The sequence below is a fragment of the Varroa destructor genome, unplaced genomic scaffold (assembly GCF_002443255.2).
Source record: "Varroa destructor unplaced genomic scaffold, Vdes_3.0 BEIS01000003.1, whole genome shotgun sequence".
Classification (NCBI taxonomy): Eukaryota; Metazoa; Arthropoda; class Arachnida; order Mesostigmata; family Varroidae; genus Varroa; species Varroa destructor.
In genome coordinates, this window is record NW_019211456.1 from 23,308,780 (window position 1) to 23,336,050 (window position 27,271).

The 27,271-nt window shown below is 42.0% G+C and overlaps 1 long non-coding RNA gene across 2 annotated transcripts in view; it reads left to right on the forward strand.

Moving 5' to 3' along the window:
- The window catches only part of LOC147756692 (uncharacterized), a 50,760-nt gene that overhangs the window by 10,792 nt on the left and 12,697 nt on the right, over positions 1–27,271 (forward strand). Inside the window, exons 3-4 of one of the 2 annotated variants that reach the window (XR_015323320.1) lie at positions 3,974–4,058; positions 12,925–15,301. This is a non-coding gene — a long non-coding RNA (uncharacterized LOC147756692). Of the gene's footprint in view, positions 1–3,973; positions 4,059–12,924; positions 15,302–27,271 lie in introns of those variants that run through there. The other variant, XR_015323321.1, reaches the window with a different exon arrangement.

Sequence of the window (27,271 nt, forward strand, 5' to 3'; positions counted from 1 at the left end):
TCTATGAATCTGCGCGGAGAAAAAGCTTGAAGGACTAGATGGGCCCGAGCAGCCAGCCTCATCAATGGCAATCCTCGAATCAGCATTCCATAGATGTATGCCGTCCGTTTTCTGACTGCACGCGGCGTTGTCTCCTGCCAAACACTTGTTCTAAATTTTCTACCGTGACTCAGCTCTGAGTCGAACCGATTTTAATAACTGTATAGGAGATTAGGCAACATGTGAAGGTGAAATAAAAAAAACAATCTCAATGAGCTAATAAGACTTCCTGTAAAGTTCGACGTTCCCTTAAAAACTCCTCAATCAATTTTTCTTTTTTCTCGTGTCTATAAACAAGCTGCACTATTATGTATGAACTTTGAGATAAAAATGTATTGCGGAGAAAGCTAGCTACGTTACCGCTAAACGTCTGTGGGTTTTCTATTGTTGTATTGCCAAATCTTTCCGATATTTTGTACATCTTTACATCTTTTGTACATCGTATTGTATTTTGGCCTTTAATGGCCTATATAGAAAGAGGATCTCATTTTCGATACTCGCACCAAACCTATAAAGGACTATCACTTATCAATGACAGACAGAGCGAGATAGAAGGCAGTGAGTCACATCCGTACGATGCTTAGCCCACACAGTAACGGAATTGGACTCCCGCTTTTAGCGGGCTGACAAAAAGCATGTTGCTACTTTTGCTAATTTTCGGAGCCTGCCATCAGATTTAACCTGCCTAGTCAGACGAATTAGCGAGATAAGGTTACAAATTTTAGTGCGCGTCAGTACGGTACTTTGTGTGTAATTAAAAACAATTCTTCCACATGGATTCATTGAGTTCACGCACATACACCCACACACGCGAGAATCTCTGCATGCCTATACTTCAGCCTGACCGCTGGTGTTTTTTTTCGTTTCACATTCATAAATTCTCTGAGCGGAATTAGCCAAGAAGCGCTCATCATCGAGAACCGTTCATCAAAACATTGTTCTTCTTCGGCCACATAATTTTGCTTAAATAATCCCTCTCCTTAAGTAGCGCTAGGGGCAGATTAAAGCGATAATGAGCTCTTGCTGCAGCGAAAGTGTATTTACATTCAAGGATCATTTTCTATGTTCGCTTTACTTCGTTTCCTTTTAGGCAGATTAGCCGTTGACAATGGATAACGGCGGCGTACGGCAAGCTGTTCCTGTAAAGAGTGTCGAACTAGTTAAAAACACGCTACACAAGTGTATGTCTGTCGTATTAAACAACGTATTCTGAACGCTTTCGTTCAGTAAACGCGTCCTCTTATCCCAAGCACGCGCCCTCGTCGTCTACGTCATAACAACACTGTAGCAGTGGTAATACTATTACTAGTAAAGGGTCACGGTAATTACTTTCCGTTGCTAGCTTAACTGCTTATAGAATAGATCTGGCTTCCTGTGGACCTTCAGTTTGTCCGTGAATGCACGTGTATGCACACATGTATGTACACGTGGGATTGTCACTGTACTCTAGATGCTACACTTGGCAAATCTTTGTTACGCAGCATTTCACCCCCTCTCCTTCTGTCTGTGGCTTTCTTGTGAATTCAATTCGGAACGGACGGTTGCGTTTGCTGTGTGTGATGCTATGGTCGTCTCCCTGTTCGTATGATTCGACTTTTAGCTCTAATCAGCTTTTCAATTTCTTTCTCCTGTCCCGTTTTTGCACGAACTACTAACTAATTAATCCACCCATCCAGTCACCCAATACGACACGCGGTTACTAACTTTTTCCATGTGTCACGTTACGTCCTCGCCTTCTTCTTTTGTCGTGGTAACAAACTCTTCCTTCCTGTATTTTTCCTATGGACGTTCTCAATTCCCTTTCAGAGTTCCTCACAGCGGATGGCAGTGTTCGCCGCCGCTGTTTCGCTATCGCTACCTCCAACAGCGTTGTCTGTCAATGTCATTCTAGCTGTTGTAGTCTGCCTGGTACCCCCACGCGTTGTATGTAGCAGTTGCTGACTTGGTTTCACAGAACCGCCTTCTTTGTTCATGATACCGACCTAGCGGTGGAACGCCGTGGGATAAACAGGTACTGTGTATGATGTGTGGCTCCGTGTACCAGTTAGATGAATAGCATGGCCATACGTACATGTACAGCAAAGTGCCCCCCGCCCTCGCTTCATTTTCCCACCCCTACAATGGCAACAATGTGCTATATGGAGTCACCAGTTGTGTATGCTTCAGCGTTCTCGTCAGCGTTTCCTGTGACTCGGCGGCGAGATTCGACCGCTGTATCGCCGGCGCCCGCGAACAGTTTCACCCCTTCTTTGGCTGTACACTATGAAAGCTCGATTCTTCAGAGTTTAGCGCAGACCTGCTCAACAGTTCCGCGAGTACGAAGAGAAGACGTATGCTGTAGAAAAGGAACGAGCCAGAAATCGAGAAGATGAAGCAGCCTAATTATAGAAGTCATCTCCTGCAGAAATCTCGCTAACCCTTAGCTATTCTCATTTCGTAACACTGGGAGAAGGAAAAGTCTGCGGGTAGTACAACTGATTCCGCTGTCGCTGCCTTATTAAGGAGATTCCTTACTACGACACAAAGAGACCAGTGTCGCGTCATCCATTCGTTCACATAGTGAAGTCTGTTGGGCGAACGAGAAGCTAATGTAGAACATGACACTGATTACAAATATAATAGCCGACACCATGTCGTGTAACTAAGAGCCGGGATACTTCATACATTGTTATTATTTTTGCTGAGAAAAGAGTTTTGTTGCTTCGGTCGTCGAAAATAGATTTCGAGGCGGAATCAGAATACGACTCACATCTCACAATGTCTAGGGCAAGCCTCATCGGTTTAATGTTGAGATCGCGAAAAACACCGCAGAACAACCTAATTTCTGACGTTGGTATAAGGCAATAATAGGGTCTAGATTCGACGTACTCGAGCTGTACTGGTAACGTGCTTTCCTACGAAAATTAGGAATACGAGAGGCGACATAGGTTGAAAACCTGTCTCAGACTGATGCCGGCACGGCCTTAAGCTGCATTTAACGGCGTACCGGACGTAACACATATGGACAAGAGTGTGGCTTCGTCTAAAACTCTGCTGCCTAAACCGAGCGCCTAACTCATTTGCTTTTCCATCCTGCGTGTGTGCGTAACCGTAATAATTCTAGGCTGACGCAGCCTACATCTTCATCGCAGTTAACCGTTGGCCATACCGGTCGGCCTAACCTCTACGAGAGCAGACGTCTACTTTAATCATTTCTTCTAAAATACAATGGCGGCAGTAGCAGTAAACAGCAGGAGCCAGAATGCAAATAACTGTTTGGTTTGCCCTTTTGAGCGCCATCGATTACGAACGGGTATTGCTGTAACTAGTGCAGCTGGGCAGTTGCATATATCTTCGTGCAGAGCCGTACGAAGGCAATGTAGGCCGTCGTGCACAACCGTTGTCGTTCTCTCGGGAGGAAAAGCGAAAGGGAAGCCGTATGCGTGACTTTCGTTATTAGTATGCTAACAGGAGTATCTCCAACGTTTGCATTATATCTCTTCCTCTACGCGGAAATGCTAAATACGAAGGAGAAATATTAGTTAATAGACTTGTAGTAGTTATTCAAAGCTGTGTTTGTCTATAAAGTTCAGTGATAAGGCCATTCAATATATTTACTATTGATAATAAAATTATCTTTAGGACTCTGTATATACTATTATTAATGGTTTAAGGTAAAGCTTGTATGCTTTACCTTAAATCGATAGGATCTATATTAAATTCAGGATAAGCGGATTTAAGTAATAGGGCAGAAGGAAAAATTTCATCGACGGATCGCTGCATTCGACCATCGTTGTTATAGTCCAAAGCTTGATTTTTAAGATTCACCTTTAGATACTTCGTTAATTAAAAACTATATTTTAGATAAAGAACCTATTTGATGTTTGCAAAATAATCAAAGCTCCTCATTGTCAGTGTCGTAGTTGACGCCCGCTTTGAATTATTAATTTTACAGGCAGATTCCAGGGTGACAAACGATGCAGTAATGAGTCGAATAGGACTGGCCTTGAAGAACAGGTCTCCATTGCAAATAGACCCGGGTAAGCCTGAAGGCACGTAAGTTCAGTACCTAAATGAATTCAGACTATTGCTGTATGTAAACGAAAAATGTTTTCTCCTTCAGTTTCTGCTGCTTCATTCATTTCTTGACGGCTCGATGCAGGATCGCTAAGGCACTAGTTTGAATATGCAAAAGAATAGTGTAAGTTCGCCGGATCGCAGTGGTAGCCTATATGCTTGAAAGTTATTTACTTTGTTAGCGTTACGTATGTTCTGACCCAGACTAAGGATAACCACGTCGAAATGTAAAAACAAACGAGACCGATTCCATACGTCTTACTAGCCTGTTTGCTCGTATTGTACGCTAGAATCTTTTCGTTCCTTGTTGCTTCTAACTCGTTCCTTGTTGAAACGCCGCTACATATTGCGATAGCGATAAGACTGAAATCATTAATTAATTAATGATTAATCATTAATCATTAATTAAGGACAGCTAAATTAAAAATACTTTCTATTATTACTGTAGGTGATTTTCTAGATCCTACATAGACTTTAAAAACTGCGTACGCTGTTCACACCAAACCCCCCCCCCCCCCCAATTTCTGTTTATTAACGACATAATAAGTATCCTTGATGAATATCAGCTTTCACGGTATGTTTTATTAACATACGGCAATGGCACCAATGTCATCGCTACCAACCTGCTTTTCGGTTTTCATGGCGTCGCTGATGTGAACCTAGAACGCGCGTTTCAATTCATCAGTGCATTTAGTTTGAAGGTCCGCCCTGTCAGGCGACGAGAAAGGACCCCGCCTTTGTCGCTGATAACAGATCCGCGCGCACATAGGCACACATTGATAGCTGCACACCCGTTACAAGGAAACGAGGAAGAATTCACCAAATTACACCTAGCAGTTACCTACGGAATAAATAATGCTGTTCCAGTGCTTAATACCAGTCAGCATGACATACGGCAGCATGCACTATATGACTTCAGCGGCGCAGGACTTGATTCGGTTGTTTGAGAGGCGCGCCGATTTCTTTTGTTATCGATAAAATACACACAAGCTCTCGTGATCGTGCATCTTTATACGGCTTCAATTCATAACAGTAAGATTTGATTTAGTTTAGATTGAAAATTTAGTTTGGTGGATTAACAGGTGCATTTGTACTCGCCGATCATATTCATTTTTTGTATCGCTGCTACATCAGCTGATGGCCTAGAAATGAAGGGACGAAACTCGAGTTTATCGTTAGACATTCGTTCATCTGCGATTTTCTTACTTGTGTCTAGTCATCGCCATTATTTAGATGTTTTAGACGGGCAATTGGGTGCGGACGACCGCTCACGTCGACCTGCCCGCGCTCTTCTTTCCCGAGATTTCAATGCAGAAACCTACTTCGCCCAAACTTCACATATGCGAATTCTCCTTTCGTTCCGTCGTTGACGATGCACGCGTACTCAGCTGCCTGTGCGAGGCACGTTTGCTCTGTCTATGGGTACATGCGGACGATATAATACCGAAATAAATGTCAAACTACCAGTTGGCCGAATTCTAAATCTGTTCGGCTTCTCTCTGATCTATGAAGATTTGGACGGCATCTGTCAATGTGCTGACAACGATAATGCAGCCTAGACCATTGGCGGATTGTTGGGTGGGCATCTAGGCTGTGTGAACTAGATGCACAAAGCCACCCGCTAATATGTATAAATCTCTATACAGTGTGGTGGCTCAGTAGAGCTGACTGAGCAAAGGAAGTTTACCGAGGCGGAAAATGACCAACGACGAAGTCAATCAGCCGTTGGTATGAAACTGTTGACTTAATCTGTTATGTACGAGATTCCGCCGACTTGGAAGTAGTATGCATAAGTCGACTGTGATTGATTCTGCAATATCCCTATAGTCATTTTATCACTTTTAACTTCTCCTGTAAAGACAGTCCGTGTCTGTACGACGATGTCGACACCTGCATTACAAGGCATTTATGGTTTCTATTGTCATATTATTCTAACCGATTGCCCCGAAACCGACTAACATCTTCAAATATATTTGAATCTTAGTCAAGTCCTCCTACGTATACGCCTACGTTCTTCTACTTGTTCCATTGCTATATGTAGTCTTAACACAAATCTCACACGGACACCGAACGCACTCCAAATGACGGACCAACTGATACTTGCTGTTTGCCTGCTCAGGCTGATTCTTAGCCCTGTCCTCTTGGCCGATTTCGTTGTTTTAGAACCGGATTGAGTCGACCGCTGGGTCGATCATACGACATAAAACAACCATAACTATGCGTGAATAGGAAAGGCTCACAATATCGAAACAGCGAAATGCCGAGTGGGCGAAATAATACACAAAAGTAGAATTGCTACGATCTGAGCATCTCTGGTCCGGTGTAAAGCAGGCAACTGAGGCGATCGCCGGCACGACGCGTCGTTTGTGAAGGAAGCATCTGTCATTTGTGTGGACATCACGAAGTTGAAGCCACTGACCCCCAACCTCATCTAGACTGCACAGCCAGGCGCTATCCAGTGCAGATCTTAGCCAATACATTTAGTTTCGCCCACGCACCCAGTGTCTCTCTCGAATGGTGACGACGTTCCTGTATAGATACGCGAACATATACGTTGTGTGTACATGTATATATTCGCGTAGATTCGCGCGTTTGAAGGGCGACCAGGCCCGTGGGGCTCAATTCTATCAACCGACTTTGTTTTCGCATAGTATATCCATCGCCTGCTATCTCCTTTCACACCCCCAAGTGTAAACAGGGGTTAAGTAAACACCAATGGTGACTTGGAGTCTAGCTGGCTATTTTCAAGAGCAATAGCGGCAGACATCTGCTACCAATGAATCACTCAATGCGCTGGACCGTCTTGCCAGATTTGGCGGCATTTGCGGCCGCGATGTAACGAAATCAGGTAATCCCTGAATCGACTCAAGCCCAAGCTGAGGAGGCTTAAGAAAAGGAAAGAACGTTGAATTTAGTTTGTGATGATGATGATGATAATTATGCTGATGAGGAAATTTAGCAGTCATTCCGTCTATGGCAACGTTCTCTTGGCTCGCAGGCTTTGTTTTGTGGCTATTTGAGGCTGCACTTCGCGAGGTTGACTTTGTGCTGATAACTACCCGGACGCCGAATTGAGGTGTATTTTTCAAGTACAATGCATAAAGTATACGGCAGTATTCGATAGCGGATAGTTTTCCGATTCAAGCATACCTAGTTAAAATGTTTAGTGTATACGCAAGTGCAAATGTAGTATAAAAGGCGACACGACACATGTAATAACAGAAACGCGTTTGTTAAACGTCTTGGGAGCGTTGCTACACTATCTAAAGTAGGATATTTTGCCAATCGTAGGCTTCAACTTTTAGATCAGTTTTCCTCAAACTGTTTCCAGATATCAAACAAAACGCTGACTTTGTGGTACTAATTTTTCAAACTGTGATACTAATTCATTCTAGATCTCATCGGGTCTGCTAATATTCGCCTAGGAAAGAAACATCAATAAATCTACTTAATTGTAGCAAGTAGATATTTTTTGACTTCTACGGCAGAGTTTTCGGGGCCCAGGAATAGATATATATATATATATATATATATATATGAAAGTCATTCGTCCAGCAGAAACATCAACTGGCGTGCTCAAGTAAAAGTAGGAAGTTGAAATCTCAGAAAAAAATGATCATGCACTGAATGAACAGCCTAATAGAATACACCAGCTTCTACCCAATAATTGAAACAGATTTCGTCACAATTTCTACATCAGAGATGACTACCTACTGAGCCTATCGGAAATGGCCTACTAACGAATAATCCACAATAACAATTCTTTAAAAAAGAGGCTTTATCCTAGCAGAGCTTTATACACACCTAAACCGCTTTGTACGTTTGTCGTCCAGCATATACTGTCGATGCGTGACGAGTGGAATTGTGTCGCTGACGAATGCCACTATCATCTTGTGGGAATTTGTCGATTCTTGTAACCTTTTGTGGAAAATTGACGAGCAAGCATTTTTTCGTTGGGTCGACGGATGCGGTCCGTGACGATGACAAAATGGCAAGCATGGTTTTTATTAAGTAGACTTGCCAAATGCCGTTTGTGTTCCACGTGCCAAATTAACCCGCTGATCATGTCCATTGTCTGTTTGGTCTGTCCAACACTCTCTGGTCAAAAGAAACTATTTTTTGATGGTCAATAGGCTTTAACTTAACGAATATTCCTCGCACATCAGAACGACAAGTTGATACATATTTTTCTATAATATAAATAAATACGTAATTTCCTTAGACACTTTATATAACTCTTTTGTCGTGCTTTACTATGATCTGTTCTCAGAAAAGCTTGTCTCATTTCTGTTTTATCAGTGTCTTTTCTTTTCTTGTAGTATCTATAAAATGGAAGGAATCCCGAGCATCAGCTCATTGGAGCACCAATTCGACAGAACCTGGTGTTATTAAATGTATTTTTATATCGTGTACATTGAGCTAACATTAACAAAAAGGTATCGATTGCCTGATTGATTTCTCGAAGAGTTTAGGCGACCATCGAATACGTTCGAACATGGCTCACTACGATGCGTTCCTGTTTTCGTATGATCTACTCATTTATGGAACATAAGGTATAATTAAGGTAGCTGTGCTTAAATATCTGATAATGTCGATATCGACCAATCTGGCACAGGGTATCCATAAAAGCCTGTTCGCATGTAGAAACGCGGTAGCCATTTCGACCTTCGTCTTTTTTCGTGGGACCTTTTGTTTAATGGAGAGAAACGCGAAGGCGTATTCGTTCGATAAATTGTGTTCAGCTCTGACATATGTGCATAAATTTATCGTACATAAACAACGACAAAACGTATGTTGTACCTTGTCATATGATTATCGTAAGCAGAAGGTCAGCTGAAAAATTTGTTTACGAGCGTACTCAATCATCAGCGCCATTGAACGCTACAAGCTGCATGTTTCTCTGGCGTCAAGCATTGATGATTATAATATGAAAGCGTTAATGAGATGTTCTACACAATCCCTAGATAGCCATTCGCGGGTTGAGTACATGGGCAATAGCATTTAAGACAGCAGAAGCACAAACGAAAATTGATAAGAAAACAGCTTTAGCTTAATAAAAACTATTTATCAATTTAATTCGTTCACTCGCTGCTACTCCATCCGGCCGGCAAGGGAAGATCGCTGCTGCAACGCCGTCAGCGACGACAGCAGGACAACCAGCATGACTTTGGCTGGACGTCTTCCTGGCCAAAGTGGTTGCATCCGTAGTTTAGTGTGAATAGGAGCGAGGATAGTGATAAAGAGAAATAGGCCATTTGAAGCGCTAATGTGTCGTGGCAGCGCCTGCGTCTGAGGGCGGACTAGCTGACATCGTAAACTGTGATGGGATTCGGCAACAATCATTTAGCTAACCGTATTACCTTTTATACACACATACGCATAGAAACGGCCCAGCAATTTAATAAAAGCGTTTACAGTATCGCCTATGGCCTATCATTAACACTACTGACGACGGCAACTGATTGCACTGTGAGGAACCTATGTAGACAGTCCCATGCGGCCTACTTAAGGTGGAGGCAAAAAAAATTTTGTAAAATCACGATTTAGTAGAAACGGTTGGTGTCTTAGTATAAATCGATAGAGTGTAGCGCATTTGTTGTAGATGATTTTAGGGGTGATAACGCAGGTAGCAACTAAATATTCGAGATTGACACGCCAAGATATTTTTACGGTACTCATCATTTACCAGAATCGAAATACGCAGCTTCTCGAGTGTGGTTGCTTATCCAGCGTCTGTATTCTACTATCCCACTACAAAACAAAATACTAACCATTAACTAAATGTACAAAATTATGTAAAATGCGCTCGAAGAGCTGCATACATTAAATGTACGAAAAAAGCCCAGGTGCACTTTAATAATGCACATTGAAGTCTTTCTGTTGAAATACTAAAGCCACTAGCCAAAGCAGAACGGTCAGCGTTGCGGGCTTTCACATGTAAATTGGTTTACTGAAGTTATTTTAGCACGAAGTAGAGGGTACCATGAACTGTGCTAATGGTAACGTCATCCCGTTCCCACATCATACAACGTAAGATGTCCGGCCGCATTCGTCTACTATGATGGCCAGAATCATTGAACACACACTAAATATAACTAGAAACTATGGACATGTTTACGTACGAACAAGACCTTATTAATTTACTGTTAACGGGCGCAGTTGTCGGTGCGGTTGTTGTCAATACTTCGTTTACTGTTTCCGTGCTGGGCTGCTTATTGTTACAAAATCTATTTTCAACTATCTCACAGATTTCGATATCGGGATGGCGATGGTGACGATGTTTATTAAAAATGCTGTTGATTCTGATGGTCATAGCGTTCCGTTGCTGCTGCTGTTGCTGGTGTGCTGCAATGGCCTGGGCCTCGCCAGACCAGCCGAAGTACGCTATCGAAGTCGATATGCAGTCCAGAAACACCAACAACAATAGGAAAAACAACGATACCAATTAAGTACTGCAGAAGTAATACATAGGAGAATTGTGTCGAGCAAATTCGTACGTATGTATAGTACATATAGGTGTCTCAGTGAGTCAGAGTCAACCGTGGCTGCAAGCGCAAATCTCTGAAAGTGCAAAGAATTAGCTGAAAATATAGTAAAAAAAAAGAGTCGACTGTAAACCCTCAGATTTCCTAGAGCGGGAGATGGATAGACACAGATCGAATATAAAAGAAGAGATCTATGTCAATGCATCACTAACGTACACAATTGAGACTACAATTCTTAATTGAATCTTCTTTCTAAACCCAATTATAGCAGTTCTGTAGATTGTCGTGATTAGTTCTTACGTATACGTATAATAGTTGGCTAGTTGACGCCCTAGTCTTCTGCGACGTCAGGCGCAAAGTCCTTCATTATTTGCTTATCTACATAGCTACGTCTTCCGTGTGTTAATATGGCCAGATGTCGTTTCTAGGACAGTAAAAGCGAAGCAATAATTAGAAAAACGGCAGGTACTTTGAATTATATCTTTTTATCCGCTGTTGTAGTTTTGTTAATTTAATAGCTTGCCGCCCAGATGGCGGTACCATGCGCGCATTCGCTAAGCCCCGAGCCATGATCGACTATGTCCGTTTTCTTTTTTAAGCACGCTTTGATTCGGATGTTCGACAAAGACCTTCGTTTGACTCATAGCGAGCGCGCTGGCGGATGAGCTGCTTCTGCTATTGTACTTCCGAAATAAAATGGCCGTGTTGACCGCCAAGGATGGCAAAATAGACATTGCCCAGAGTCAGGCCGTTGGCTGCGATGATCGCCGACGCGACGCACAGCGGCGCGACGCACAGCGGGCGGATACTTGAATGCTGCTTACGATGCGTGTTACGTCTATACTGCATCTACCAATACAGATTCGATCGGCATCCTCATACTGTGCTAGTCCTTGCCGCGTAGTGCCTTTGAAGTCACTCCTCATGATGCGGCTTGTGTCACTGGCGAAGATCTGAGCCTCCTTCGGCCATGAATGAGTATGTTTTTCCTTTAGTTAGGTCACGCTTGGCACTGGTTCTCGTTGCTGATGGAAACTGAAAAAAAAATGAATCAATTGGATTCCAAGAGGCGCCTATTTTTGTTGGAACAAATATGTATAATGTAAATAATATTAATATATAATATGTAATGTTTGTACGTTGTGAAATCACGACTGATTATTAAGGTAAGATGGGAGAAAATACATGCTAGAATAATAAGAATAATAGTTTATATATTGAATGAAGTCGAATTTCAGCAAAGATCACAAAGTGTGATTTTAACGTCTTGCATGCATATATTACTCATTTTTTATAGCTAACGATGTCTATCTAAACTTCTCAACTTCAACATCACCTAGAGAAATATCGCGGTAAGGATATAATCGAAAGATTTAGGCTTGAGACAGTAGCCAGGTAAAGAGAAACACTAGTTACTCAGGTCCTAAAAAACGGCGAAAAAGAGGAAGGCATAGGTTAAACAGGCTGAGTAACCTGCTTTGTTGTCGGGATTCGCCCCAAACGACCTTAGCTAAACAAAGCGATAAGGACTACAACTATTTCGATTGCTTTTAGAAGGTTACTGTTTAATACTAACATTCAACTTTTATTGTTTAGAAATATAGCGTGATATAATCGAACGCAAAATCGTTGCATACTTCTGCTCAGTTCAGGTAGACCACTAGGAAACAAAAGGCTATAGAGCTTTAGCTGCCATTTCTAGCGTTATCGACAAGTTTTTATTGAGCACTGGCGAAGCCACCCACAAACAGAAATCAAAAAGTCCCACTCCGAACTAATTTTATTCAATATTCATACTTATTCCCATAGTTGCCACCATAAGGTAGCATACTTCTTCCAGTAAACAACATAGTAAGTTGAACAAAAAAAATCACGAAACGGGTACTAATCCATCCATCGATCGATTTATTCTAGCATGTACATACATATTCGTGCAAGCAGTAGATAGAATTACGTCGAGGAGCCTCGGCAAGCTTCTGTTTTCATGAACACTAGTTCGTCACGCGCCCGTGCTCAGAAAGCTGATTTTTTTCATGTGCTACTGAAGCAGCGTTCAGTAGAGGCAATGATCTGCCGTCGACTAGCCTTGCGGACCCGACCTACTAGTGGCCTTAATAATGTTTGCTTTGCCTGCCCCTCCCTTCCCCGCGCATATGGCCTCCAGCCTCGTTCTAGCTCGCTCAGATTTCAGCTTCAAGGTCAAAGCTAAGGCGGACGGTGAATCGGCGAGGGTTTTATGCTTGAGTTTCTGTGGTAATAGGCTGTACGCTCGGTTCGAACCGCCTTACTATTATGATGAACGGGCGGACTTACGGTTGTCTTTTTTCTACCTGCTCTCTTCTAGGCTCAGAGACTAAGTGAGACCCGGGCGACTGGGAGCCAGTCAACGTGCGAACGTTGGGTTCGCGCTGGGCCCTGCAGCTAGTTAGGAAGCCGACGTCGGTTTCTCTGGAAAAACCAGAGAATCGCGCCAGTTCTCCATGAATTGTTTACTTTGATAATTGGATTTATTGATTGAGCGATCTGCAGAAATAGTTTTCGTCGTTGTCTTTTTTCCTCGTTTTTTTTCTTGGCCCTCTAGCTTGAACTTCTGCGCGCTCTCTTCCTGTCAACGACAAAAATAGCTATAATAATAATAATGGCAGCAACTTCTGCACGACTATTATACATTCGGGGCAATAACCGTGGTCATAGCGACGAGCCCTACAGCAAGCAAGGGACATTTATGCCGATACAGCGTAAAAATAAGAATATCTTCTACAAAAATGAAATCATCAAAAGAAAAAAAGAACTTTTTAGCTGTCGTTGAACTCTGAGTCTCGGAAAATCCGAGATGTCGTATAAATGGGCGTCCTCTGAAGATGAATACGCGCCAACCGTGCCGATCCTAATCGTTTAATTAGTAACATTTACATTATGAATATTAATCATTATGCATGATTGAAAAGAGATGGTCGATTCTAATCCAGATCAGAATTTACACAGGGATATCGACGGGTGAAAACCTAACATAAATAAATGGATTCAATCCTCATCCACTGAACAGCAAAGAACTCTACTCACAATATAATACTCATCGAAATTGCAACATCCGAGTAAAAACCATAGTTTCCTGGTTACGTATTTTTTCGACATTTACATGTACCTTCATTTGGCGCCACCGGAGCAAACAACCTCTTCGATGTTCTTACTATGGCATAATATATAGCTGGGATGGGTATCTATAATAGATCAGCGAATGCGAGTTAATAAATCATCCGCCGCACATTCACTAGCTAAAATAGATTATCGACCAGTTAAACGGATTGACGAGGAACAAATACTTGAAGGAGAGTAGGCCATCGCTGAAGCCACACAGCTGTTATCCGCGCACGAAGCTGTTTTCGCCAAAAGATTGTTTGCTTGACGTACGTACGTGGCTACATAGCTATTATTGGCTTAGTTTGATCGTGCCCGCCAGTATGTTTGCGGTGCGGGTGGGCCGGAGAGTGAGATACATTATAGAAAAGCACAGCATATACTAACCGTGCACGTCTGAACTTACCAGTAAGTTCTCTATGGGACTACTGTTAACTTGTATCAGTGAAGCAGCCCAAGACGGCACCTTTTTCTTCCGTCCATTCATTGTAATTCGTTCTATTTCACACTCACCTACCCTAGGGCTGTTTCTACGACATTCACATCAATGGATAAGAGTGGCTACGCATGTACGGTCGAAGTTGTCTAGGTACCATGGGTGCTGGATACAGGACTGGCCAAGATTCGCTTTTAAAGTGACCTATTAGAAGCAATTCGTCGCTTTATTAAGAGATTGGCAAGGACCACAAGTGTTTTTCTCGACTCGCGCCGATCCCTCAAGATCCCTATCCCCCCCCCTCGCATAGATACATTAGACGCACGAGAGGAAAGAACAGGAGGGAATGATGTATGGCGCACATTAAGGGACTTTTAGCTGATGTCGACACTTACCGCGTCTCGATGAAGCAGCACCAGCTGTAGTATCGATCTTGAAACGAACAGTACACGGACTTCGGAGGCTTGTTTGGCTCTGGGTTGCCTTGAGGAAATGATACGAATTAGAGGGTTTTGAGAAGCATACGAAGGTCGACGAGGGATCGGAAACTTTTTCCTTGCCCGTTCTATAAAATTCACGCTCCCACTTGACCAATTTCGAATGCGCGAGCTTGCACATGCATCGAAACTGTGGTACTACAATTATGGCGGCGTCACGAACGGGGTCGTTCACTTAGGGCTGTTAAGCAAAGGGGATAAAAGCAGGAGTCGGTCAAATGCGCTGTAACTGGCCATATGGGTTGCAAGGATGGTAGAAAAAATAAAAGGGAAGTTGAAAACACTTTTCCCATAGAATGAAAAATCAACGATCTGCCTACTTTGTCAACTTGTCTGCCTGTTCTGAGAGCAAACTTGCGGAAAGCTTTTTACCACTTAGCGAGTAATGGATGTGTAAGTACTTCGTTGAGATCCACTCTCAGTTTCCATTATGAGATGTCTAGTATGACTTTTGTATTGAAAGGAAGTGCAAAGTGAAATGAAAGATTAACGGTGCGAGACACTACACGCATATAACGTTGTTGTTATATTGACTTTTCCTTATATAGGTTACTACCATGGCTAATATCTTCTTTGATTTGTATATTTTCTGCTTAACATCTTGCATTCCCAGGTTCTAAGATCATTTGTTTTTCAAGCTTTTAGGTAGCTTTTGAGCAGGTAAAAGTCAATTGCTTTGGTATTTTGCAACATTATTAAGTTAAGAATAGATAAAGTTATTAGGAAGATTGGTAAATTAGGACTGGTTCGTATGTACAATATAACCGGTATAAAGAATCACTACGAGTGCTGCTGGATCTATGTGAGGTTCATTCATACACGGTGCTGGTGTCATCATTAACTTTTGTTGTTGTTGTTGTCTTTATTGCTGTTTTTATTGCGTTAGTATCGGGTATAAGAGGGAGCAAAACTTACTAAACCACTAATGCGATAGCCGCCCACTCGACACGGCAGTATGAAGATCTCAATTAACAACAACAGCCGCCCACGACGCCCCAACTGAATTGGTTCGGATACAATTAGAACCACAGCAGCATAGCGATGACCACTCCATCGGAAGCGATATCAGGAGTAATAACAACACTAAAAACAAAGAGTGAGCGAGGCTAGAAGCAGAGATAGTAATAGTTGTTAAAGACTTTACGATAACAGGGTAGAAGGAGGAACGGTGAGATGACGATGCCGATAATTAAATGATGCACAGAAAAAGCAGCGGCTGTATTAGTCATCGTCATTTCAAAAGCGAAACGTCCTGAGTAACCGTCTTCCTGCCACCCCTTTTTTACACCGCCAACAGAGCGTGCAACATGCATCGGCCCGTTAAAAAGAATATAGGAGTAATACGTCACCGGTAGCAACAGATAGCTTCCGTACAACGTACAAACGTACGTGTAAAATCGAGTTCAGCAATCCTTTCGTGGTATTATACATTGTGGAATAGGTGAACGCGAGAGGCGAATGAAGGAAAGAAACGCCGCTCAGGGCGACCATTGGCCTTGGTTATTAGAACGCCGATTGATGACAATGTATACCTTTCGCTTAGATATTGATGATCTTATCTCCTGCTTTTGGAAGAAACAAAATCATCATTTGATCTACGTGCTATGTAGTTGTGCCCTCGCACATATTTGCGCCATTTTGCTATTGCCATCCTGTTGGGCGACTGAAAATATACACGCCTTTTTTTGTTTTTTTCCTTGGAAAAATAATTTCCGTATTTATTGTTTGGTAACATACGAAGAATTGTCATCGTAGCGGGTGTATTTGTAGGTAAACACAGACACGACGAAAGGCACTTCAGCTACACGCCGGACAATTGTAGCACAACGAATGTTGGTACGTGCAGTCAGCGACCACTTGAGTAGTTCCATAAAAAAAATATTTAAATAGAATGATGAATAGACGAGGGCTGTAGGTTATTCGCAGCTTAAAACGTAGTTATAATTAACTTGAACTTACAATTTTGAAAAGGCACCGAATCCCTCTAAGAGTTGATATTGACGCGCCGTTTGCTACTTTATGTACGTGTGCATATAACTGAGAAGCAACGATTTTTACCCTATTCATTTTCGAACTGATAGAACATGCTAAAAATTTTTTTTTTAAATCTAAAGGAAAAAAAACACTTTTTTTCAGAATGTCATTACTCCTCTGTTTTACTGGATAAAAATTACCCTTAGGCTAAATAGAAGCGAGACAATTTTACGGCACTTTTGCATAAAACAAAATTATCTCGTGATTACTTAGTTCAGTTTCTCACATAGCAACGACACTTAAATTCGTACGTAAATTGATTCATGTTATTGTGTAGCCGCAGGATAAAGAGGCCCGTTAGCATTACCGCTGCTGCTGTCGTCATCATTAGGAAAGACCGTAGCAAAATTTTTTCAGATCGAATAATGCCATCATTGTCATTGACTGAAGCAGCGATCAGGTTTTTTCGGCAAAGGTGCGTTACATCAACTAAACGCACATATCTGCTGTGGAAGGAACAGCTGACAGTGTCCTGATAGCTGATAAAACAAGGACTAGATCCTTGTAACTCCTCAGTTCGTTATTGGGTAGTACAGTGTAATCTTCTGTTATTGTAATTTAGGTTTAAGCGTTTAAGGACACTGAGAGTACTGTTTTTTTTTTTTTTTTTAGATGTAAGTAAGATGTTAGGGTGATTTGTGTTCCACCTATAAATTGAAAATATTTTGAGAGCGCTTTCAATGCATCGGCGACTAAATACTTGTTTGTTATAAATAAATGTTTGTTTTTCGTAGTTTTTCTATTACTATGAGAACTATTTGATCTTTATGTGTATCTATATTTATCTATATGCATCTATGGAGGACTTCCCGTCGAGCCTTGGAGCACGTCTTCGTAGAGCCCCTTAGTACTTCAGCAACCGTAGTTAGCAGTTATATTGGTAAGTTAAAGCGTATAGATGAAGCTAGCTAAATCGAATTTTGCATTGCGCTAGCCTATAGTAGTTGTCGCTATATACGAGTGGTCGGGACGTTGAAACTGCGCGTTATCTTTGTTATCCACAATTGTATACATTCTTTGTTGAAACGGGCCCGGAAGTAACTTTAAAGATGGTAACTTCAACAGACAGTGCAGAGTTGTCAAGTTATCTTTGCGTGATACGACGACATTTACGTAACACAGGTTGCTTTTGTGGATCATTAATTCACTTGCGTCGGCCGCTCCTAGCTAGGCCCTGGGTGGCCTAACAGTAAACGGTGTAAAAATTTTTTAGCTTGAATAGGGCTACAGCCCAATTCTTAACAACGGTCATATCAGAATGTCAATGCTTCTGTAAGCATACTACCAAGAGCAGTTCTAGTTGACGATCTTCGTCCTGAGTTCTGCCGATCTGCTATCCGATTGTTAGACTAGCTGTCTTCGTCTAGAGAGACCAACCGCGGCGGGCTGCTTCGCAGTAGGGAGTGGAAATTTTTTTAGGCTGGGAGCAAATCTGAAGATATTAGGTTGGATGTAGGCCGGATAGTGAGTCCTTTCGTACCCTACTACGTCTGCACTAGGATACAAACACTGTTATTGTATTATTCTTTTTTTTTTTCTTCTTTTTCGATATTTTATAATGACTATTCTTACCAGTTCCTAACGTTCACTTGTGTGTCTCTAGCTTAAAACAAGGGTAGTCCTTGGACAATTCTCAACCTGACTGGTTTAACGATAATATTTACGGTGACAAAAAACATATATGTTTTTTGTCACCGTAAATATTATCGTGTTACTAGTTTTAGCAATAGCTAACTATGGCTCCCTGTTTGCAAGGGCTTGACATTAACCAGCCAACGGATTGGAGCGTCCGAACGAATGAGGTAGGTCTATGCTTCTAGTCGAAAGCGTCGTGCTATTCATTATTGTGAGAACGAAACATTTTGTTCGAACGTTAAGCCGCTTAGAATACGAACGCTTATGCCGTATACAGCTGGAACGATTTGATGACTTTTCATCTTTTTATAAGGAGTGTGAGTTACGTGCGTACTCATGGCTTACTTGCCTGATGAAGTCAGACATATCTCCAAAAAAGCTACCTATAAAATTAATTAAACATTTCATACATAATAACAGAAGCTTTAGCGACTGGTAACGCAGAATATGAAAGGAAATATTATTGAAATTATATGGAATAAAATTAATCTATCAGTATAAATCTTGTCCCCCTTTAATGGATGCAGTGGAGCAATTCCGCTGCCATTAGGAAGGACAGAGAATCCTCTACAGTGCAAGCAGCAGGAGTAGTAATCGTCCTAATAAGAGCGAAACATGAGCACCTGTCACCGCTGGCTTTTAGGTGGCTCCAATCAGATCAAAGTTCTTAAGTTAAACTATAACAACAAATGTGTTTAGCAAGCAATCGCACGCATGGGGTGGCTAGATATCGAAAGGCAACATAACTTCACAAATAGTCAACGGTCACAATAACAGATCCCGAAGCATCCAAGCATCTACACATTGGTCCGCGTTTGTGTGAAAACGAGAACTCTGAAACACTAAAATAGGCTGCCCAAGGCCTACCCAAGCTAAAATAATGCTACGTGAGTTTCTGCGGCGACTCGTACTTGATAATCCTGTTCTCGTGTTTTGCTCGTTCTGTTAAGGTCACGGAACACATAGTGCTAGTAGAATGCATGTAATACGAAGGGACGTTAAGCAAAAGCACATACTGTGGGGCTCCACAGCAAACGGCTCATACAAAAATCCTCAAAAATTAATTTCTTGATCACCAATGTGAACGGCTACAGCAGCTATAACGATGGTAAACCTAGAGCAGAGCCTGAAAGGCGTACACGCTCCGTTAGGCCGTACAGCCTGTGCCTGCAATATCTGTTACGGTTCGATAGATGAACTAATATGCGCCAGCTTCTTGTGTTTTTCTTGTTTCTTTTCTTGGTCAAATGGCGAAAGCTTCGTCTGTACCACACTAGGCCAGTGAAGACTGTTGCTTGCCTGTTGTGTGTACAACAAAGCTAAATGCTTTCAAGTGAGCTAACCAAGGAAGAGGCTACGTTGTTAACCCGTTAAGTAATTTAGGTGTGTATACGTAAAGGATGAACACAATCAAGTTTAGCTGGAAAAGGGGCTGATAGAATATGCGATTAACCTTCAAACATATTTGGACTAGTTGGTAGGTTTGTACGTCCCTCGTGAGGTGAATGTATGATTAGAGCAAACCTGTACATCGCAGGCTTTGTTTACCCGTGCATGGCACGAATCGCTGGGTGACAATAAAAAAGCACAAATCGTCGAAGATGTAACTCTTTGCAAACAAACCTCACTGCCATCGACATTCGTGATCAATATTTAAATTGGCAACCAAACATTCTCGAATGGACGAATATTAATTGATAGACCCGCATCTGGTAGATAGATAAAACAAACGTACATACAATTCGAGAAGGATGCTTTCTATTACCAAAATATTGATAATAAACCGTTGTTACAAATTGTACAATTTCTGCTATTGTTGCGGGTGAACCGCCCGTCGGTGCACCCGACAATCAAAGTCGTTCACCCAAATCGTCTTGCGATCAGCATCTACTTAGTAGTAGTGAAAAAAATTAACCTTTGTTCTACGTTGCTTCGTTCCTTGTACAAATAAACAACATGCGCATCCTCGCCAGAACAAAGGTAGTCATCCCTCGCGTCAGTATCTTATCTTATAACAATCATAACGTTATGGCTCGTTTTAACAACAGTGACCCGCTGGATGGAGGCACTGACAGCAAAAGAAAACTGGCCATGCTATAGCCGACTAGCAAACCTGTAGCGTTTATTGTGTCGTATAAAATAAGAATATTTTTTGACCTATTTTTTGACAGCCACTAAGTTAGCGACTCATATACAGTTTCATTTCACGTTTAAATTATTGAGAGGCGCTAAGCAGATGCTAGTGAAACGCCCTCTTAAATAAATCGGTTAACTCTATAAATTCGGACGTATATTCATACTGAGTATGTCCACTCTAGAATCATTTTGTTGTTCGTAGTAACCTTTTTCAGATCATCTTTTATCGTAGATGTAGCGGGCCTAAAAGACTCGGTTTAGTTGGCATAACTGGCCCATGCGCTTACAGCTATCTTGTCTCAAGAGAAATGCATAGATGTTGCGACACTTCTACTTTTTTCTTTCCATAGCCAAGTCGAATTCCCTCTTCTGTAGTTCTTCATTCGATTCTTTCATAACCCATCTTCTTAATTTTTCTACTTTAATGCACAGGCCAGCAAATCCACCGCGACAAAAGCTTCCCTACCAGCAACAGCCGTCACAACGGCAGCAGACAGATCTGAGATAGTATAGAGCAGCAAGCAGCACGGCCTTCAAAAACGAATGACTGGATACTTACCTACGGAACAAAAGAGAGTGGCGTCCCAATAACAACGATATAATCGCATTAAATTTGTCGCTTATCTCCTGTACCAATGGCTCGCCCCTTCAGCCCCCCACGCCCCGTCACCCTCAAGCATCAGGGGCGCATCGCGTTTTTTTGCTTGCTTGGTTGAGTACAGCGGCACATCTATCCGACGCTAAGATCCGCAAGGCATCAAGTTCGAACTGCCTGGTCGGCTGGCCGACTACCGCACGCTTGGTCTGCCCTGAACCGGGCATGTTCTCAGAGAGCTGCCATTGCGTCAGCCATTTTATCTTCATCTTTACGATGCTTCGAAACAAGCCCGTTCTGCCGCTCTATATATTCATTTTCCTCTATTATCCCTCTTGTTTCGAAGCGGAAAGTATCGAACCAGTCGGGGAGAAGAGTTGGGGGCGAACGTTGGTTCTGAAGTATTAGGCAAGAAACTCGTGTTCTCCGCGGCGCCGGATAGATACCGACGAATTTTGAGAGCCTGTTGGAAAAGAAACTGAGTAGGACTAGGGATTGAAAACTAAGTATATGTTCGCTCACCATTTTCTTTTTTCTTCATTTTCTCCTTTTTCGTGCAACCCTCGTTCTGGTCCGCTACTTTCCATGAGGGTTCGTCATCATCATCATTACAATCATCATCGCCGTTGCTGCCGTTGTGATCGCTGTTATATCTGCGTGTTTGTGTGTGTGTCCCGGTCTTTTCCACGGCGTGCCGCTTTACCGTCTGTCGCGTCCTTTCGTCTTGTTCCCTTTTTTTCTGTCCTCGTGTGGTTCGCATTGCTTCTTAGTTCGCTTCAGTTCAACTTTAGTTCGATCCATTGGTACACTCTATTCCTACACGACCCGAGATCCCCCACCGCCGTCGCCTAGCTCAGCTTCCTGTCTCCCCCACCAACATTCGATACCCTAGCCGTGCCCTTTCGTTGTAGCCGCTCCCGAGAACGTCACAGGAGAATAGCGGCTTGCCCCAACTTAATTCGAAATGCGCTCCCGAAACAGTAGCAGCACCGACAGGAGCCGCGGTAGCAGAGAGCACCAGCAATGAATAGTTTTATTACTCTGAGTGAACGTACTGGAAATGGCTGGCAGGATGAGAGTATAGACAAGCAGCACTAGAAGCAAACAGTTGATGGAACGGGGGAGAACGTGGCAAACTGAAGAACACAGGTTGGCAACGCGGTCTAGAGTGAGATAGCGGACAGGTGCGAGTGAATGGTACTCGGTTAAAGGGCTAAGGGGGACGAAGTAGGACTAAAACTACAATGGCGAAACAAAATGAGAAGGCGAGAGAAAAAGTGAGAACTCTAAATCTTCGAGAGAGTCAAAGCAAAGTCGTTCCCTCCAACTTATCGGACGTTGGAAACGAACGCAGCCGTGGCGGTCTGGATGGAGATCGCGGGCTTCGCAGTCGCTGAGGCTACAGATCAACAACGAAAGGATTACCGGCAACAGCAGTTTTAGTAGCTAGCAGATTCTGATTCTGATTCTGTTCATTGATTTTGTCATGTCGAGGAGAAGGTAAGTGCTTTAGCTTTTAAGGGATTGAACCTTGCCTCGGATCGAAGGGACCAAGCGGAGCTACACTGAGCTGCCTGAGCAAATTCAGTCTATGTTAACAAACTTAGACTGGCTACCGGATTAACAAGAAGGGATGAAACTACTTCTATGGAGTATGCAGATAGCATTGACGAAATGGGCTACAATGCACCCGAAAACAACGATACAGGCTAAAACAAAGGTACGTGAGTCTCGCCCAGCTACAGAAGCAGGCGCTACATTTACGTTATTATCATCAACAGGAGCCTAAAAGAGTCAACGGTCAGCTACATGCATGTCTTTAAATAGAAGAAAAGGTTTCAATCAGCGGGATAAAATACCTCGGATCGGATTGTTACAATCGCACACTTCTGAGCTAACTTATCTAATCATTTAAAATCAGCTAAAATGATTAATCGCGATCCATCATCTAACACAAGTCTGTATATTTTGACAAAAGCGCGGTCTCATGACGTATGAAAGTATCATCATGGATAACAAATAAGTGCTCTGTTTTTTTTTACTGCAAAAAAGCGCAGTACTTCTTTTCCGTACTGTGTTTAAAATGGTCAAAAATAAGGCCGTAGGTAATAGGCCCTAAAAATATTGCTGTTGAGCCCCATACCAAAATCACCATTACTCTTACCTTTTTGAAACTTTATGACTTTCACGTTGACTTTATTCATTATTACGGTGTTCTTCCTTAACACTTTGGTTGTTTTGATTTTGTGGGCTAGTTTTTGGACTTGCCCTTAAGATTTAATATAGACGACTTGCTTTCACTATAGTATTTTGCCGGAATAAATTTCGTTGGACTTATGTGGCGGTTTCCCACTAGATTTAGATAGAAACAGCATAGTAACTATATATATATGTGCAGATGCAGAAATTTAAACCAGCGGTGCATAATAATAAATGAAATTTATTTAGAGGCCAAAGTTGCTAGCCTTTGTCGCAGGTAATATCTGCTCTTAGCATGATGCGCAGAATTGTCACAGTAGGATCTTCTTCACAATGGGAGCTACTGAATGCTTGAAGCAAAACAGTTAGTGATCATCAAGAATAACATTTGACTCAAGTACGTTTATTTCGTACGCAAGGTTTGGTCGCTACGATGGATCTTCATACAGGATCACACGTTGCCTTAGAATTCACCAGCACTGAACAGAGAAACCGTTAGCGCTTTTTTTCCCTCTGAAGCCTCCATGAGTTTTTTTGCAGTCGATTACCTTCAACGTGTTTTTCATCATGTCATGCTTTGCGGTATTCAAGGTAAAAAAAAGCTTGATCAAGATTTCCTCCACCAAGATAGCCATAGTCTTCTCTTTCCTTAGATACTGCGATCACTGTGCATTAATTGTTTTTTGCTATTGTTTAGACGTCGAACAACGCCTCCCTATAAACATCAAATAACATAACCCGTAACTTATATCTATAAAAATTTTCGATGGAGTAGTTTGAGGATACATTTTCTACTTTTCTCGATATTATGAACTGGGAAAACATTGTGAACTCTTCAGACTGCTAACTTGTGTGCACAGTCTATGCTTGCCAATCTCAGTCTCTTTACAGAGTCTTTTGATATTGGCAACCATCAGCTTGAGGTACCGTTGTGTCTTGGCTAACTATCTTACCTGAATTGACTTGTCGTTTGTTTGTACGAAATCAGAATGACTCCATCATTATAGTAGGAGAAAATGATGCTGATTGTTAGCTGGGATCCAGCTTTCGGCTATCCATACTTCTTCGTTCTTAGGGGAAATCTATCCTCGAATCGAGAATGACTTCTATACAGATGAAACCGTGTAAAGTCAGTTTCCACACACTTTCATTTGTGCGGAATCAGCCATAGAAAAATAGCTGTTTTCATACATTTTTCTTAGAATATTCATTCAATATGCCATGGATAACACTGAAACTCACAAAAGTTTGAAAATCTTGCGAACACTTCATACACTTGGGTTAAGTCTATATGGCTTAGTTGACTCAAATCTTGAAGTCTCCTACTGCTTACTGCCATAATATTTAAGTATAGACGATTAAGGCATGTACGATGCGGAGCTTGCACTTCTTTAGCCAAATGTATGTACCTACTCGTCCTACCTATGTACTTATAGAATGGGAGTAGTTATAATGAGCGCGAAGTCTTGACTGTGTTGTAGAATTGCACGGTATAACGAGATTTGGCTTTCTGTGTCTTGTCAGGACCGCCATCCGTCATAGCTTATTCTGTTAGCGTGACCACTATGATCATACATCAGCGCTAAATCCGCACCGCTCTTTTCAGGAGGAGTGTCTCGATCTTTTCGGCGTATACATTGGCACGATCAATATCCATCGTTTTCTTGATCCTTTGCTCTAGCTATCTTCGGTTACCCACCATAGTGCGTCTATTTCTATCCTTGAGACTACATACAGCAGAACCTCTACAGTTTCGCCTGTCCTGCTTGCTATGTATTATCTATTAACCACCCTGGACCACCACTGCACTGGCAAACCTGATATTGCTTGCGCGTGTCTTCAATGCAACCTATCATTTTTTTGTTCCTATTTACCTCTGCCGCTTCGTCGCCTTGTCCCGATCTACTTACGCAAAACTACGTCTCCCTTTACATCCGACATTACAAGTTACGACAAAATGTCGATGGCCAAACAGTCGTAGGCATGTCAGAAATACTAAGACTAGCCCAACTAGAGGCAAAGCCCTAACTTGTCTCAAACAACGTACGCGTACTTGCTGCCCTACAAACATCCACACACAATCCAAGTTTAGGCTTAAAATAAATGCAAAGTTTCGTGCGCGTCTGTGCACTGGTCAACAAAAGACATCAGACGAGGCACGATTTGTTAAGTCTTTGCCGAACTGAGTACAGATATATTTAAAAACGTTTTCTATTTGGGCAGAGTTAAAATTTGATTTTATCTGGTTGGAACCAAGTTGGATTCTGTAAAATAGAAATCTGTGTTGTATAAAAATATTTCTGAGTGTATATCGCTTTTAACTAACCTAAGTGCTATTTCAAGTTAGAAAGTCAAAGAATAAATCTTTCGAGCTTATATCAACGTATAATTAATGTTAATGTATAATTTCTTCAATCATGGTTATCTCCACTATATAACAACTAGGTAAAAAAATACATTTGAAGAAATATCAAATTGTTTAAAAATATATTCAGTGTTTAAGTACCATGTAACCCCAGTGATTCAATTTTGCAAGGTGCTACATTTAACACAAAAAAAACGCGATGAGACCCAGCGGCCCAGACAAATCTGCCCCACTTGATCTCGTTGGCACTCTGCCTGGCCTGGGTAGTTATACCTGTTAGCAGGCAAGAGAGCATCTGCGGTAATTGATCACCCACGCTCGTTAAGCAACACTTCTGCAACCTCAGTCAGCTGGAGCCCTTCGTCTAAAAGACAGTGCACCCCACAAACAGGTAGCGCATACAAAGTCATGCAGCATGCCGGCACCTTTATTGTCGTCCCTGCTCTTTCCTAACTGCTATGGCGTGCATACCTACCAGAAGATACCGGTCTAGGTATATACGAATGTTGGTGATCATTCTTGAGTCATAGACTTTCGAAAATGTACGTATGCATGTTATTTGGTTAAGGCTGAGATGGATCTGCTAAAAAAGAACAGTTCGAGGTCTATCTAACGACATCTACTCTTCAACTACTGGATACTCGAAAGCTTCGTTAGTTAAAGAACTATAGAGCATAGAATGTATACGAACTGCCTGAAGAAATAGGTATATATTCAAACACGCTATGCTGCCTGTTGTCACTGCTGCTAAGACGGGATTCAGCGTACGATACCTAGTCAATATTTAGAGATCTATGCGAAACAGGACGGGGAAGACGGACTTAGTTCTGGATACGATAAAAGTCGCGGCAGTCCAAGGCGTGCAATATGCACCGCCTCTAATCGTTACGTTTGCCGAAGCAATGTTGATCTTCTCCTTGAGCACACTGAGAATAGTTCTAATAATAATGATATTAACTGGTAGCGCAAAGCAGAAGATCTTGAGCACAGCTTATTCATCATTGATTTAAGTTCAAACTATGTTAATGAAACACAAATGGCATTTAATGAATTAAAAAAAAGCAAGCTTCGCATATCAATGCACGTTTGGCTCTAGCCACGATTTATTTTCCGTTTTAAGTCTTTTCACATTTGACTTCAACTACTATAGAAGACGTTCCGTAACCGTTCAAACACTAATACCGAATAAACTTTTCTAACTGTTGAACACTTGCTAGTATAAACAAAGTTAAAGTTCGAGCGAATTTTATACCAGGTATAGAGACATGGATACGCATGTCTCTGTACCTGGTTCCATGGTATAGAACGACAGAGATTCCATGCCAACTTCGTTAGTGACAATAGTTAGTAGTCTGTACGCTCGCGGTTCCGGATTTGTTCATCCGTTTGACTGGCGCTGTTCGTCTGCCGTGGCTAAATTCTAGGGGCTAAGAATCGTTGTATGGACAAGAGAGACAGCACTGGGCTTTTGCCCGGTCATTAACTCGAGGAAGTCTTCTACCGTTGAATTCTTGGCTGGCAACGTGCCCATCTACATACAAACTGAGCCGCATATTTTTCTGCCCTTCAAGATACGATAGCCTTTATCTGCTTATGGCGGTCGTCAAGGCTGAACTCGTTTGGATAAACCGTATGCATCTTCTATAATATAAAGTT